A 16,247-nucleotide genomic window follows, 5' to 3' on the forward strand; every position below is an offset into this window, starting at 1 on the left:
GTCACAGACCTTACTGCAGAGGCTGGCAGGCTCAGAGGTGCATTGGAGGGTGGTTATGAGTTATTGAGGAGAGAGATCAGAGGCTCGAGTGAGCATGCATCTACTCAGTTCACTGCTCTACTTCAGTCTGTTTCGAGAGCACTGAACGTTCTTGATTCCATTAGACTCACTCTTTCAGTCCAGTCTTTGGCTTCTCAACGTTCTCAGCCTCCTAGTTCATCTCGCTCACCTGCTCGTGGCAGAGGCAGAAGGGGTAGAGGACGTACTCTTGGTCGAGATCCATCATCTCCTCACCCTATCTCTGATGACTCCGATCCATCCAGTCATGAGCTTTACTAGATCCTAGGTGTTAGTCTCCTGTTCTTTCTAGGATCTGTATTTTTGGGCCATGTAATGACATTAGCTAGTTGACTTTTATGATATGAAATATATATTGAAACAACTATGATTTTAATCATCTTTTACTTATATATCTACTCTTTGTAATGATGTCAACCATCTTTTGGTTATATATCTTCTCTTTGTTGAAACAACTTCTCTTTTTTGATGATTCATATCTATAGTAATCTATAGCATATTTTGGTTAATGATTGCTGTATTCAGGGGGAGCAAACATTAATGATTAGCACTAGAAGTTTGAAAAAACACTAAAGAGAAAACGTATTCAGAAAAAGAGGGGGAGTTAACAATGTTTGATGATGTCAAAAAGGGGGAGAAATTAAAGAAAAAGAAACCCATCAAAAGTAAAATTATAAATTATTAGAAATTATAAAGAAAAAGAAACATATCAGAAATTATAAAGAAAAAGAAACATATCAAAAGCAAAAATTATAAATTATTAAAAGCCTTGAAAATAAAATGAATGAATTGGGGAGAAATTAAAGAACAATATCAAAAGTAAAATTATTAAATAACTTAAAAATACAATGAGTAAATTGCTAAGTACAATGCAAATAAGCAACCTTTAAAATTACTTCTTTAAACATGCTCTGATATGCTTTAAAATTTAAACTTACTCTGATACATCTTAAAGTTGACATGCTCTGATATACTTTATAATTAATTCTTAGACATGCATTGGTACACTTAATTATTTTTGCTCTGATACTAAAACTAAATAATCAAATGAGAATGAGCAAATTTTCAAGATACAACTTGCTCTGATAACAAAAATAAATTTTCTACTCTAACACCAAAATCATATAATCCAATGAGCAAATTTTTAAATCTTTAAGCAAATGGCCAAACTATTTATGCATATGACCATTTGTATCACATGCCAAAAGAATCAATCTTTTTTTCAAGCAAATGCACTTATAATGCATCCTTTTGAAATTAATGATTCACATAAATGCTTTTGTTCAAGTGTTTTGTCATCATCAAAAAGGGAGAGATTGTTGCTCCCTAGATTGATTTTGATGATTACAAAGCAGTTGAAGGGGTACCAATATTTTTTTATTTGGAAAAGTCTTTGTGCTCTTCAAGGGCAAAATCGTAATCTTACCAAAATTCTGAATTGAAAGTATTAAATGATAGAACAAAAGATTTGTGATCTATTGGTGAAAATTTCATTGTTTTTGGACTTGTATTTTGGAAGTTATGCATGTTTGAAATCCATGAGTCGACCCATGAGTCAGCTCATGGCACAATGAGCAGTTTGGCATGCAGAATTTTTGGCTTGGCACAACCTGTGAGTCGACTCATGAGTCGACCCTCAAGGCATGAGTCGACTCATGAGTCGACCCCTGCAGTTTTAGGCCAAAAATTACAGAACCCTGTTTTCTGGTTTCTTCAACAGAGGTCGACTCATGAGTCGACCTCTGAGGCATGAGTCGACTCATGAGTCGACCCCTGTGACGGAATTTTTCCGCAACGGCTAGTTTTTAACCCGTTTTAAGTGCTTTTAATGCTCATTTAATGTGGTCTCACGGCTCTTTGCCTAGAATGTTTTCCTCTATTTCTTAAAGCTATAAAAGGATTCAAAAGGTGGGAAACAAAAAGGGAGATAGCAAGAGATTAAAAAGAAAAAGAAGAGCATTCAAGAGAGCATTCAAGAGCATTCAAAAGAAAAAATTTGAAAAAGGATTTCTCAAGCCAACTTTTCAGCCCTAATCAAGAGCTCATTTAAAGCTTTCAAGAAGCCATCAATCCAAGCTCACCAACTCCTCAAGCGCTCAACAATTCTCCATCCACCTTGAGGAAATCCAAAAAGGGACTTCTTCTCTTGAGTAAAGTGTATTTAAAGTTATATTCGCTCATTAAAGGAGCTTTTCTTGTACTTATTTGTGCTATAAATTGTTTTACTCAGTTTGAGTGATTATTTTTGTTTTGGAGGGGTTCCAAAACAAGGAAAGGTTGATCCGAACCTAGAATCGGAGTGTATTGGGTTGGCTTGTACCTGAGAAATAAGTGGACTAGCTTGGGATAGCTAGTGTCGGAGTTTCCGACGTTTGTATTCGGGCTGAATACAAGTTTTGTGGATTGGAATTCCCAAGTAGGAGCTTGGGGAGTGGATGTAGGTGCAAGGTTGGCACCGAACCACTATAAATCCTTTTGTTTGTGGTGTGCATAATTGCTTCTCTTTAACTCTTCATTATTTCCTTGGATTCTTGCTTTTGGCAATTAATCTTGAATTAAGGTTTTTCTCCTCATTCATTTAGCTATTGACAAACTTTTTTCATAAGCCATTAGTTAAGTTCAAAATTTTTAGAAACCCAATTCACCCCCCCCTCTTGGGTTGCATAGCTGGGCAACACTTTTTGTAGAGCATACCGACGAGTCATCATCATCTGCGGAGTGTAGTCACATCGAGGCCCAAGTGTTCATTGAGCTTATGGGATCAGAGTATTATGGCAGAGTAAGAGGTTAGGGAGTTGGAGTCACCCCAACTCACTTATTTGCAGTGAGTAGATATACTCAGAAGTATAGACAGAACAATAGTACTACAAAGATCTGTAGGCTAGAGACATAAATACAGGAGATGAGTCAGAAACATTACCTACAGATGGAGAAGCTAAGGCGGAGCTATCAGACAGAGATAGTGTCATTGAGGACTCAGGTGGATCAGATTACATCTTTTTTACGTGATTTTGTCAAGCTACATATAATTTTTAAATTTTATATTATTTTCACATATATCAATAGTATTATATAGACTTTATGAGTTGTATATACTGATTTCTATATTCTCTACTTAATAAGCTTTTTCTGCTTCTTACAAGGTCCTGGTACTTCTAATAGTTACCGAGGTGATGATATCATGCACAAGTGATAGCCCTCTTTTTTTCTTTTTTTTTTAGAATGGGTTCTATTTGAATTTCTCTTGTTGAGTTTGAGCTTTTAGTTTAGGGCTTATAGTTTTGGTTTCATTGGTTATGGATTCTTTCGGGTGTAGCTAATCTTGGTGTTATGGTGTCCTTTCCAACCGATATGTTATGCTGCAAAATTATGACCTAATTCAGGTCTGGGCATGATGGATATGGCGGTTTGTTATGATTGACTAACAGGTGTCCTTTTAAGAGCATATTTTTCTCTTATGAACTTCGAATTGAATGAAATGGGTTTTATTTTATTTACTTCAGATGGATCTCATTGATTCTGCCTCTTTAGGCTAGCTGACTTGCCTTTTTGATGGTTTTATTTTATTTATATTTTTCTTATGGTTTCAGTGGCCGGAGCAATTGTCGGTTTTATGATAGATCATGCACAAATTGTGTTATCCATTTAGGTTTTTTGGGTGGCTGAAGATTTTAGAATGCTGGTATCTTCTTTTAGCTTTTATTATGGTAATCATCTCCCACCTGGTATAAGCTTTCTGTTTGGGTTATATCTTATATCCAACAGACTGACAACATCTGCTCTTTGTGTAAGGTATGTTCAATCTAACGTTTCATTTGGTTGCTAAAACCTATCTCTCCTTGCTGATCCATTGTGATGCATAGGTTGGATTTTATGATTTGTTGTTGGATTGTTATTTTACCGTTGATCAAGCCTCAGTGGTTGCTGATATTCTATGAGATGATGTTGCAGTTTTTTTGGTGTCTGTGTGTGTGTTGGGGGACGGGGTTGTTGTTTACAAGTAGTTTATATTCTTTAAATTTTCTAGCTTCTATCATGAAGCTTGTAATGGTGGAGCTGGAAATATTTTGAGTAGTGTTTAGGTATTGTTCATTGATTTTGCTGAAGAATTTGAAAGTTTGTTTGCTTTATTATGCTATGGTGATTCATGCAAACGAACTTGTAATGTTACAGCGTCACAGCCAAGTTAAGACTTCTATTTATTTTAGACCGATCTTGAACTTGCTTTTTCTAAATTTTCTAAACTGCACAGTTCAGAAATAGTGCTGTATAATTTGTCTAGATTAGTGTCCTTCATAAGAAACCATATTTCAACATGTTGTTGCATTAACGGGATAACCATAGTGATTACTTTCTTTTAGAATTGGAATAAGGCTTCTGAAGGCAGGGAAAGGCTACAAGACGAGGTAGGACTTGATTTTCTGGGGGAAACAAAAAGAAGTCTTCAAGCAAAAGTTCAAAGGTTAGTGAGGATGCTTCTGATAAAGAAGTAAAGAGAGCAGGGGGTTTCAGAATCGGAAATGGTTCTTCTATGAAATTTTGTGATTCTTGTGTGAAACTATTGATGTTCTTGCATTATTTCTGATGCTTTAATTTTCTTGCTGTAGCTTGGTGCTACTATTCTTCGACGACGATTAAGTTAAGCTTTAGAAAGCATTCCAATAAAGAATAGATGATTTTTGTTAGTCTGTTCTCCATCATCACCACACAAACCATCTTCTAATTCTGATGACTCTAATCACATGGTAGAGACCCGGGGAGCTTCATATCAAAGGACCATCATATTTGAAACAACATCATGAAAGACCCATTGTTGATGATAAAAGTGGTTTAAAGGATTTAAATCAAGAGATTTCTGATGCTGTGGATTCCTCTGTTATGTCAACATTGGCTGCTACTGCTTGTGACAGCATGAATCCTAAAGATTTAGTTTTTATTGGCCATGCTTCTAAAGCAGATGACCTTCTAGGAAGCTCCACTTATGTTGAATCACTTCCTTATTTGAAGTAACAACGAACCAACTTCACCACAGTACTAAAGATTTGCATGGTAAATCTAAGATACATCTGGAAGCATCTTCTACCTTAGACTTGCCTGGTAAGGGATCGGACAGAATGAAATTAGATTAATCACATAATACAGAAAACTCTACCGGGACCTTGCAAAATTTTCTCGACAAAATAGGGACCAAATATTCTTCCCATGATTCTATACTTCATTGGGATCTTAACACTCTGATTGATGCATGAATTCCAAGCCACTTGCTCTTGATGTTGTCATTGCAAATGGTATTCATAATGAAAATATGTAAGATGCTAAAACTTCTCGACGTGACATGGAGTGTGGAGATGCCAACATGCTCCTGAACTTGTCGATTCCAGAATTCAGGTAGGTAACATACCAAAAGTTGATTATAAATTATTGGATACTGCTGGATATACTGAGTTGCCAAGATGTAGCTATGTCAGCCTACATTGTAGAACATCTTTTTATATTTTTTATTTAAAAAACCTTGGTGATGCTCATAAGTGTCGCAAATGACCATGTTATAGTGTTTCCTAATGATGCTTATAGATATTGCAAAAAACCACGTTATAATGTTTTCTAGCCATGCTTATCAGCATCGTTAGATACCCATGCTGAGACAACTCTTTGTGCTGGAACTAAATGGCATTTTAAATTGAAAATTTTGTGACGCTTCTACAAGTATAGTCATACTCCAATGATGGTTCCCAACTCCTACATAGTCGATGCATGCACAACGGTTGAGAAAACATCATGGAGGCATTTAGCAACATTTATTAGCGTTACCAAAAGCCAAAAATAGCATCGCCTGTTACATATTTTCCTGTAGTTGCTGGTGCCTAGAATGAATGTGGAGAATAGCTCACTCATCTAGGGGTTGCTATTGCAAATGATGATAGTGTACATCCAGAAAAGCAGCCAAATGATGTAAGTGTTGATGGAAGCAATGGAAACAAGTCTATAGGGTCAAGGTTGGTAAATGTAAGGTCTGAATTACTTGCTGATAAGTAGGTTGCACATGTGAGTAATGTTAGGGTGATTAGGTAAAGGGGAAGAAAACTATTAGCATGATTCTAGGTAATCACATAATTTTAGGAATCATATGATAATCCATAATATTTTTCTTTATCAACATGATCCCATAACATTTTTTTTAATTAGCAGTATTCTATATTATTTTCTTTATTAAACATGATTCTATATCAGTTAATATTATTTTTTTTGATAGACACACTAGTATATATATCCCCTGAGATGTACCATATATAATTGAAACAAAGATAATAAAGCCTCTATTTCTCTCTCTTTTTTTCTTATATTTCTCTTTTTATTTTAATATGATATTAGAGCCATCGATCACTTAATATGCCACCACTGTCGATCCACCAATCTTTATTTTCTTACAGATCCTCTATTTTTAGTGGATTTATAGATTATCTACTTTTTGGTAGATTAATACATGAAGATCTTTTTTTTTTATATTTTAGATGAATCCGTAGTTTCTTTCCACCATTTTTCTTCTCTACTTCAGATCTTCGATTGCCTCTTCTTATCATCGCTCGATAAATTTCTCTCCATCATTGGCCTTCGGCTATCTTCTCTTTGAGCACTGATTTTTTTTAATGTGATATTTTTTCTATAAGGATCATCAACCTTTAGCTTGCGTCTCTTCGAGCGCTAGCTTTCTCTTCTATGGTGTTTTTATCTACATTAATTATTAGTCTTCGACTGCTTTCTCTTTGATCATTGGTTTTCTTTCCTGTAGTATTTTTATCAGCAAGAATTATCAGCCTTCAATTATCTTTTCTTTGAGCGCCGATCTTGCTACAACCACCACCTTCTGTATCTTATTATAGTCATATTATCTAAATTAGCCACACCAACAGATACATTAATTTATCATGCTAGCTTTTGAGTATATTCATGATCTAGTTTCTAAACATAAGTTGGCACCTATAGTACCACCTTGAGTTTGAGAGAGAGTATTAACATAATTTTAGGTGATCATATGATTTTAGATGATCACATAATTTTAAGAATCATATGACAACCCATAATATTTTCTTCTATTAATATGATCCCATAACATTTTTCCTTGTTAGCATTATTCTATATTAATTTTTTTTGTTAGCATGATTCTGTAAGCTTTTTTTTTTTTAATGCAGAGTTTGTACACTAGCATATATTTTTCCTAAGATGAAGCACTTGTTAGGGGTAAAAATGATATGGATAATATCTGTTTGGATATATTTTTGTACCCGAATCAATCTGGATATGGACAGAAATTTGAGGATCCAACTAATATCCATATCTATATCCATATTTGTCAAAAAAAAAGATATAGATATGAATAGATAACTATGCGATCCATATCCGAATCTATATCTACAATCCTATATAATTTTATATAGCACTTATTAATTTTTAAGAAAAATATACGAGCATATAAACATACTATTAACTTAATTTATCATTCATTTAGTAATATCTTTGATTTTGTTATCATAAAGTTTAATTATTTTATTTATATCCATAATTTTATCCATACTTTCAGTATCTAAATTGTATCTATATCCATTTAAAATAAATATGGATATGAATTTTGGCATCTGAATAAAATTTGTATACATATTAATATTTGTTAGACAAAATAAATATAGATATGAATATGCTGGTATCCGATCCAGTTTTAGCCCTAGCTCTTTCTCTCTATTTTTTCTTCTTATGTAAATATTTTAGTGAAGAAAACTATTGAGGCAATGGAAAAAAGGGAAGAGACCCTTTATAGGAGCATCAAATAAAGAGAAGGGGAAGAGAACTATTGAACATGCTAATGATGAGAGAGCAAGTGGTAGTTAACCTTAAACCCTATTTAGAATTCCTTTTAGAGGGCCAAAACTACTTCTTGGAATGCAAAAAACTCTTTTAGATAATTTTGAAGTATTTGATAAAAAATTTAAAATAGCTTTCTAGCTTCTCCTAAAGCTAAAAAATATTTATTAAGGAAGTTGCAATTTGAATCTTTTAGGCAAAACCTTTACTTGTGTTATGTCAGGAAGCCTTTTCTCAAACAAAAATTCACCAAAGAGACTTGTGTTTGATTCTTGAAAGCAAATACTTTTTAAAAATAATTTAAAAATAATTTAAAAGTTAATAGTACTTAATAATAATAGTCTTGATAATATAATACAAAATAATAATATTACACTATATTATAATAAGAGTTTTATATAATAATAGAAATTATTATTATATTTTTATAGCTAAATTAAATCTTACTATTTATTATATTATTTAGGTTAAATATCAAAATAAATTAAGTGTAAATTAAGAATACTTTATAGTAAAAAATTCTTATGGCATAAAGAGTTAGACAATTTGAAGCACCACTGTAAAAGCTCTACTGCCTATAGAAATGTCAAATAGGGCCTTAGTGAATTGATAGAGTTTAATGATGAATTAGATGGTGACTTGTTTGGGAAGAATGTTGACAGAAATATGGTTGATGAGGACTTGAGGAAGTTAATTGAATGGTCTAGGCTTTATGTTAAGGAGGATGTGCTTTGAGATACTAGCCTTAAGAGCATGGAGCCATAATCTAGTGAAAGTAATGAATTGAGAAATGAACCATAGTCTAATGAGAGTAACGAAAGGAGCCATAGTCTAATGAAAATAATGAATTGAGAAGCCTAGACTATCATAGCAACTGATGAGGAAATTTTTAATAGAACAAGGCTTCTTGAGTTCAATGAATGTTTAAATTTGAAGAAGTTTGTCAAGGTTCAAGTTGGATGTGGAAGAAGCATTGTGTTGAAATCTTGTGACATATTGCAAATGTATTTGGTTCAATTCCATTCTATTCTGAGAATTGCTAAGTGTAACCAAATAGTAAACCATGTTACTTGGCCTTATTTGTATGATTGTGCAATTTATGTTGTTAGGGGCATGGCATTGCATTTTCTTGATATTTATCTGCTTGAATCTAGTGTGAATGGACAAAATCCTCATGTGCTATGCATAAATCATTGTGAATGTAATATAGCCTTTTCTTTTTGGGTAAGAAAGGTAATATAGCCTTTGAGTGGTTTCAGTGAACACAATGAATTCAGTGGGTATTTAATTGATTTCAATGAACACCGTGAATCTTGCAATTCTATTTCCTTGAAGGAAAGTTCACATTTTAGTTCAATTGATTTCAATACAATTGATTCAATTCATTTGCCTTTAGTCTGTTTGCTTTCAGTTCACTAATACCTTAGTACCCGATCTTCCTTTACATAATCCCCACTGCATAACCATCTTAGTCCCCCAAAATATTCAAACTAGGACCCTATTGACATAGTGTCCCAATGCATGTAACTGTCCTAAATGCTTAATAAACTACTATTCAATTATGATAAGTCATTTAGGCAATTCTAGAATTTACATTGTAGCCTAAAGCCAGATAGCTTCCCGCAACCATCTAAGAAGCTAGTGTACACTAGGTCAGACGCTTTCTGTTTTGCTTTGTAAGTCTAGAGCTCACCCTCAAGCTTCTTGCTTGCATTGGAAGAGCTTATTAGTGATCCTTTCTTATGAGCATGTATAACTGGATCATGCGAAGAGAAATACCGATATCCCTATTTACTTTGTAGCACTAACTGGAGATTGGAGATTTTGAAGAATGATGCAAGAAATATGGAGGCTTAACATACCTTTTATGTTGAATATCCATAGAAGGATCTGCGAGAATTTGCAATGGACTATGAAGTCCTTAGTGGTGCTCTTTTACAGCAAATGGTAATGGTGGACAGGATGGCTTGAAGAGGAATTGCAGCTTGCACTTGGCTTGTTTCTCTGTGGCCCCCCTTCTCTCTCTATGATATCCTTTTAATGCCCTCCAGATTTTTCTTTCTAGGGGATATGTGGTTTATGATCGGAATCAAAATTGAAATGGATTGGAACGAGAATCAGAATGCTCATATCCATAAAAATATTTGGTTCGTGACTGGAATTGGAGTCGCAATAAAAATTTTAATCCTTAAGAGAGAGTCGGGATTGGGATTCAGAGGGATTTGGTTAGCACCAATTCACCTTAGAATTGGAATTGAAATAGGATTCTCTCTATGGTTGGAATGGAAGTCGTCCATTTTTATTCTTATTCTAGTTTCTAAACATAAGTTGGCACCTATAGTACCACCTTGAGTTTGAGAGAGAGTATTAACATGATTTTAGGTGATCATATGATTCTAGATGATCACATAATTTTAAGAATCATATGACAACCCATAATTTTTTCTTCTATTAATATGATCCCATAACATTTTTCCTTGTTAGCATTATTCTATATTAATTTTTTTTGTTAGCATGATTCTGTAAGCTATTTTTTTTTTTTGTGCAGAGTTTGTACACTAGCATATATTTTTCCTAAGATGAAGCACTTGTTAGGGGTAAAAATGATATGGATAATATCTGTTTGGATATATTTTTGTACCCAAATCAATCTGGATATGGACAAAAATTTGAGGATCCAACTAATATCCATATCTATATCCATATTTGTCAAAAAAAAAGATATAGATATGAATAGATAACTATGCGATCCATATCCGAATCTATATCTATAATCCTATATAATTTTATATAGCACTTATTAATTTTTAAAAAAAATATACGAGCATATAAACATACTATTAACTTAATTTATCATTCATTTAGTAATATCTTTGATTTTGTTATCATAAAGTTTAATTATTTTATTTATATCCATAATTTTATCCATACTTTCAGTATCTAAATTGTATCTATATCCATTTAAAATAAATATGGATATGAATTTTGGCATCTGAATAAAATTCATATACATATTAATATTTGTTAGACAAAATAAATATAGATATGAATATGCTGGTATCCGATCCAGTTTTAGCCCTAGCTCTTTCTCTCTATTTTTTCTTCTTATGTAAATATTTTAGTGAAGAAAACTATTGAGGCAATGGAAAAAAGGGAAGAGACCCTTTATAGGAGCATCAAATAAAGAGAAGGGGAAGAGAACTATTGAACATGCTAATGATGAGAGAGCAAGTGGTAGTTAACCTTAAACCCTGTTTAGAATTCCTTTTAGAGGGCCAAAACTACTTCTTGGAATGCAAAAAACTCTTTTAGATAATTTTGAAGTATTTGATAAAAAATTTGAAATAACTTTCTAGCTTCTCCTAAAGCTAAAAAATATTTATTAAGGAAGTTGCAATTTGAATCTTTTAGGCAAAACCTTTACTTGTGTTATGTCAGGAAGCCCTTTTTCAAACAAAAATTCACCAAAGAGACTCGTGTTTGATTCTTGAAAGCAAAAACTTTTAAAAATAATTTAAAAATAATTTAAAAGTTAATAGTACTTAATAATAATAGTCTTGATAATATAATATAAAATAATAATATTACACTATATTATAATAAGAGTTTTATATAATAATAGAAATTATTATTATATTTTTATAGCTAAATTAAATCTTACTATTTATTATATTATTTAGGTTAAATATCAAAATAAATTAAGTGTAAATTAAGAATACTTTATAGTAAAAAAATTTTATGACATAAAGAGTTAGACAATTTGAAGCACCACTGTAAAAGCTCTACTGCCTATAGAAATGTCAAATAGGGCCTTAGTGAATTGATAGAGTTTAATGATGAATTAGATGGTGACTTGTTTGGGAAGAATGTTGACAGAAATATGGTTGATGAGGACTTGAGGAAGTTAATTGAATGGTCTAGGCTTTATGTTAAGGAGGATGTGCTTTGAGATACTAGCCTTAAGAGCATGGAGCCATAATCTAGTGAAAGTAATGAATTGAGAAATGAACCATAGTCGAATGAGAGTAACGAAAGGAGCCATAGTCTAATGAAAATAATGAATTGAGAAGCCTAGACTATCATAGCAACTGATGAGGAAATTTTTAATAGAACAAGGCATCTTGAGTTCAATGAATGTTTAAACTTGAAGAAGTTTGTCAAGGTTCAAGTTGGATGTGGAAGAAGCATTGTGTTGAAATCTTGTGACATATTGCAAATGTATTTGGTTCAATTCCATTCTATTCTAAGAATTGCTAAGTGTAACCAAATAGTAAACCATGTTACTTGGCCTTATTTGTATGATTGTGCAATTTATGTTGTTAGGGGCATGGCATTGCATTTTCTTGATATTTATCTACTTGAATCTAGTGTGAATGGACAAAATCCTCATGTGCTATGCATAAATCATTGTGAATGTAATATAGCCTTTTTTTTTTGGGTAAGAAATGTAATATAGCCTTTGAGTGGTTTCAGTGAACACAATGAATTCAGTGGGTAGACGCTTTCTGTTTTGCTTTGTAAGTCTAGAGCTCACCCTCAAGCTTCTTGCTTGCATTGGAAGAGCTTATTAGTGATCCTTTCTTATGAGCATGTGTAACTGGATCATACGAAGAGAAATACCAATATCCCTATTTACTTTGTAGCACTAACCGGAGATCGGAGATTTTGAAGAATGATGCAAGAAATATGGAGGCTTAACATACCTTTTATGTTGAATATCCATAGAAGGATCTGCGAGAATTTGCAATGGACTATGAAGTCCTTAGTGGTGCTCTTTTACGGCAAATGGTAATGGTGGACAGGATGGATTGAAGAGGAATTGCAGCTTGCACTTGGCTTGTTTCTCTGTGGCCCCCCTTCTCTCTCTATGATATCCTTTTAATGCCCTCCAGATTTTTCTTTCTAGGGGATATGTGGTTTATGATCGGAATCAAAATTGAAATGTATTGGAACGAGAATCAGAATGCTCATATCCATAAAAATATTTGGTTCGTGACTGGAATTGGAGTCGCAATAAAAATTTTAATCCTTAAGAGAGAGTCGGGATTGGGATTCAGAGGGATTTGGTTAGCACCAATTCACCTTAGAATTGGAATTGAAATAGGATTCTCTCTATGGTTGGAATGGAAGTCGTCTATTTTTATTTTTATTCTAGACCCCAACTCTCTCCAAACCAACACCACCTACTTTCTTTATAGTAGCAAAAGAACTTTGGTTGTACGAGAAAGCAATCACATGAGATCACGTGATTCATGGTTTCCATGGGACTAGAGACCCCAAACAAATGGTGCTGAGGATATTTTGGTGTTAAAAAGTATTTTAGCTAGTTATGATGTGGACATATGACAGAATTCCTTGAGATCCTATGAACACAGATGAATAGCAATGAACCGCAAGATCACGTTAGGTCCCTTGACTAACTTAAAAGATCTAATTAAAGGTTTTTGGAGTTAAGGAGGTGTGTGAACCAGAGACAAACTTAATGATCTCAATATATTATTTCCTAAAAAAAATATAGATCATCATTACACCTTAGTAGCAGTAGTCTTCTATTAATTTATGGTGCTACACCCAAATGAAATATTTCTAGAATGCAATTCAAGCAATTTTCTAAACTACTTTTCCTCCAAAAGGCCAGCTTCTCTACTTCCCTAGCCAAATATGCCCTCACAAACACTCTTGATTTATATGACTAATGTTTTTGAGTATATTATGAAAATAAAGTTTGCATAAGATCTTGCATTCGAACTAGACTAGCTGGTAGTTCAAAAACTTAGAATTATAATTACTAGTGATGGCCGGGTGGAACAATGATTTGAATATTGGGTTGTCGTAACTTTAAGGTAGTGGTATTGAAAATACCCTTAGCGATGATTTGATCTGCAATGATGTAGAGCAAGAAATCGGGAATATTGGCTTATACGAAGAGTTTATTTGTCATGTGGAACAAAGACTTTATACTCCTAAGGAATTTAGTCAGACATATAATTCGCCCACAGGATGCTCTTAACGAGGTGGCAAGGCACCGTTATTCTTGATAAAAGGAAAAGAAAAAAATAGTGCTTGATAATTTTAGCAAAACTTTGGTAATAAGAGAGAGAGAGATAACAAAGGGAGATTTTTAAAGGGGGAAACTTGTGGCCCATTCACAAGGGTAAAAATCCCTATTTATATGCAATCCTCTGTACATGGTTCAGCTATATATGGTATATGACATCAGTTATAAATGAAATGTCTCATCAATTATACACAGCATGTAGTATTGGCCATGATCTTGGTGATGATCACCAAATTAAAAGATGTCCTTCCTTTCACATCCCCCTTCAAATTGATAGTAGGGATCAACAAGCATCAATTTTCCAACTAAATAATCATGACAATAAGTTATATGAAATCAGCTATAAATGGAAAGTATCATCAATTATACATATTGATAGTATTTGGTTACGTAATTCCAAATGGAATAAGGCCTTATTCCACCTCATTCTTCCAAACACCATAAAATCCGATGGTGGGCCACCTTGGTTTACTAATTCCAATCGTTGTTGCCTAACCTTCGAATACGAATTTCATATCGGATGATGGAATTGGGTATTCTATGGTCTTTTGCTCCCGAGATAGCCATGTTATTTATGAAAAATAAAGAGGAGGCGAGGGGGGGGGGGTGTGAAACCTTATCTATCTGACTGCTTTTACTCCTTTGTCTTTACGCCACAGTCGCTGCTCGCATCCTTTCCCCTTCTTGGTGGGTCGAAATCATTCGCAGCCCTTCTCTCCTCCATCCCCTCTGTCGCTCCAGTGTTGTCCTTCAATCGATTTGGATTTCCACCGATCACTGCTGCACTCGCCTCACACCCTCTCGATCTTTCTACAAGTAGGTCTCCTTCTACCTCCTGCATTCGGTTGGTAGCCCTCCTACTGACTTGTTCAGTGTGCGTTGCTGCGTCCCTTACTGCCTCTATTCTTATCTTGTTCTACTCTACTCCGATAACCCTTCTATTCTGCATCTACCACCTTCAGTATAGCATTGGAACTTCTTGCTTGATTGTGCTATTTTGTTATGAGTAGATACTGCCTTATGTTTGTTAATAAGACCTGTGAATGTTGTCCTTTATTTATTTCTTGATTTTTTTGAAATATTGTTGTCTTATATATATATATATATATATATATATATTATGCTATCCTCTTCTTGTATGGTGTTTGTTCCTTCTTTAATATGTTCTACAATAAGTTATGTTTTAGTTTTCAAAGCCATCTTTTCTCCTGTGAGGACTAATGTGATATTTTCCTCTGAGGGCTCCTATGGTAACATCAGGTTCCCCCTTTGCTTTTATTTCCTTCTTGAGAGATGTCTTGTGTTATGTATCTATTTTTTCATCTATATTAACTTTTATATTATTTTTTTATTTTATTTTGGCAATGATGATGGGCTGCCTTAAGATTGAGCATGGCTGAGAGACAAGGTTTAACTATGTCATTAGGATTTGTACCTTGTAGCTACGATGCTCCATTGGCTTTAACTTCGCATGTCTTGAGCCATCTTCTAATATTTTGCTGATGTTTATAAATATTTATTATTTATTTTATACAATCAAATTGCAAATGCTAAGTAGTGCAGCATATTTTATGCTAGCAATTGATTATCTCATATTTTTTGGTATTTTTTTTTATTTTATTTTGGCAATAATGATGGGCTGCCTTAACCTTGAGCATGGTTGGGAGACAGTTTAATTATGTCGTTAGGATTTGTATCTTATAGCTGCAATGCTCTACTGACTTTAACTTCTCATATCCTGAGCCACCTTTTAATATTTTTCTAATGCTTATAAATATTTATTATTTATTTTATATAATCAAATTACAAAAGCTAAGCAGTGTAGCCCATTTTATGCTAGTAATTTATTGAGGCATGTTTTTTGGTATTTTTATATTTGTCTTATTCTTTATATAAAGAGTTATGTTTATTTTTTTACGCTTTTTTATTCTTGCCATTAGGCAGCCCTAAATTACAATCAATTGTGCCTTAATCTTATATTTGCAAAGTTTGGGTTCATGTGTAGTTAATATGAAGAAAGCCCATATGTCTGACAACTTTGAATGTGAGAGGGTAGGATCATCATGTAGGAGGGCTCCTATTTGGATTGATGCCCTTGATTTGCTCATGCTTGCCTTGATGAGGCAAGAAGATGATCGAGATAATTGTCAAAATGATACCTTCTCCTAAGAAACATGGAAGAAGAAGACAAATATGTTTAACGAGCAAACGGAAAAGACCTTCACCTATAGGAACCTCAAGAATTGGTTGAAGT

The 16,247-nt window shown here is 33.6% G+C and overlaps 1 pseudogene; it reads left to right on the plus strand.

The window, feature by feature from the left end:
• LOC140853778 (uncharacterized) overlaps positions 1 to 5,088 on the plus strand; it is a 55,864-nt pseudogene extending 50,776 nt beyond the window's left edge.
• The last annotated feature ends 11,159 nt before the right edge of the window (positions 5,089 to 16,247 follow it).

The sequence above is a fragment of the Elaeis guineensis genome, chromosome 14, assembly GCF_000442705.2.
Source record: "Elaeis guineensis isolate ETL-2024a chromosome 14, EG11, whole genome shotgun sequence".
Classification (NCBI taxonomy): Eukaryota; Viridiplantae; Streptophyta; class Magnoliopsida; order Arecales; family Arecaceae; genus Elaeis; species Elaeis guineensis.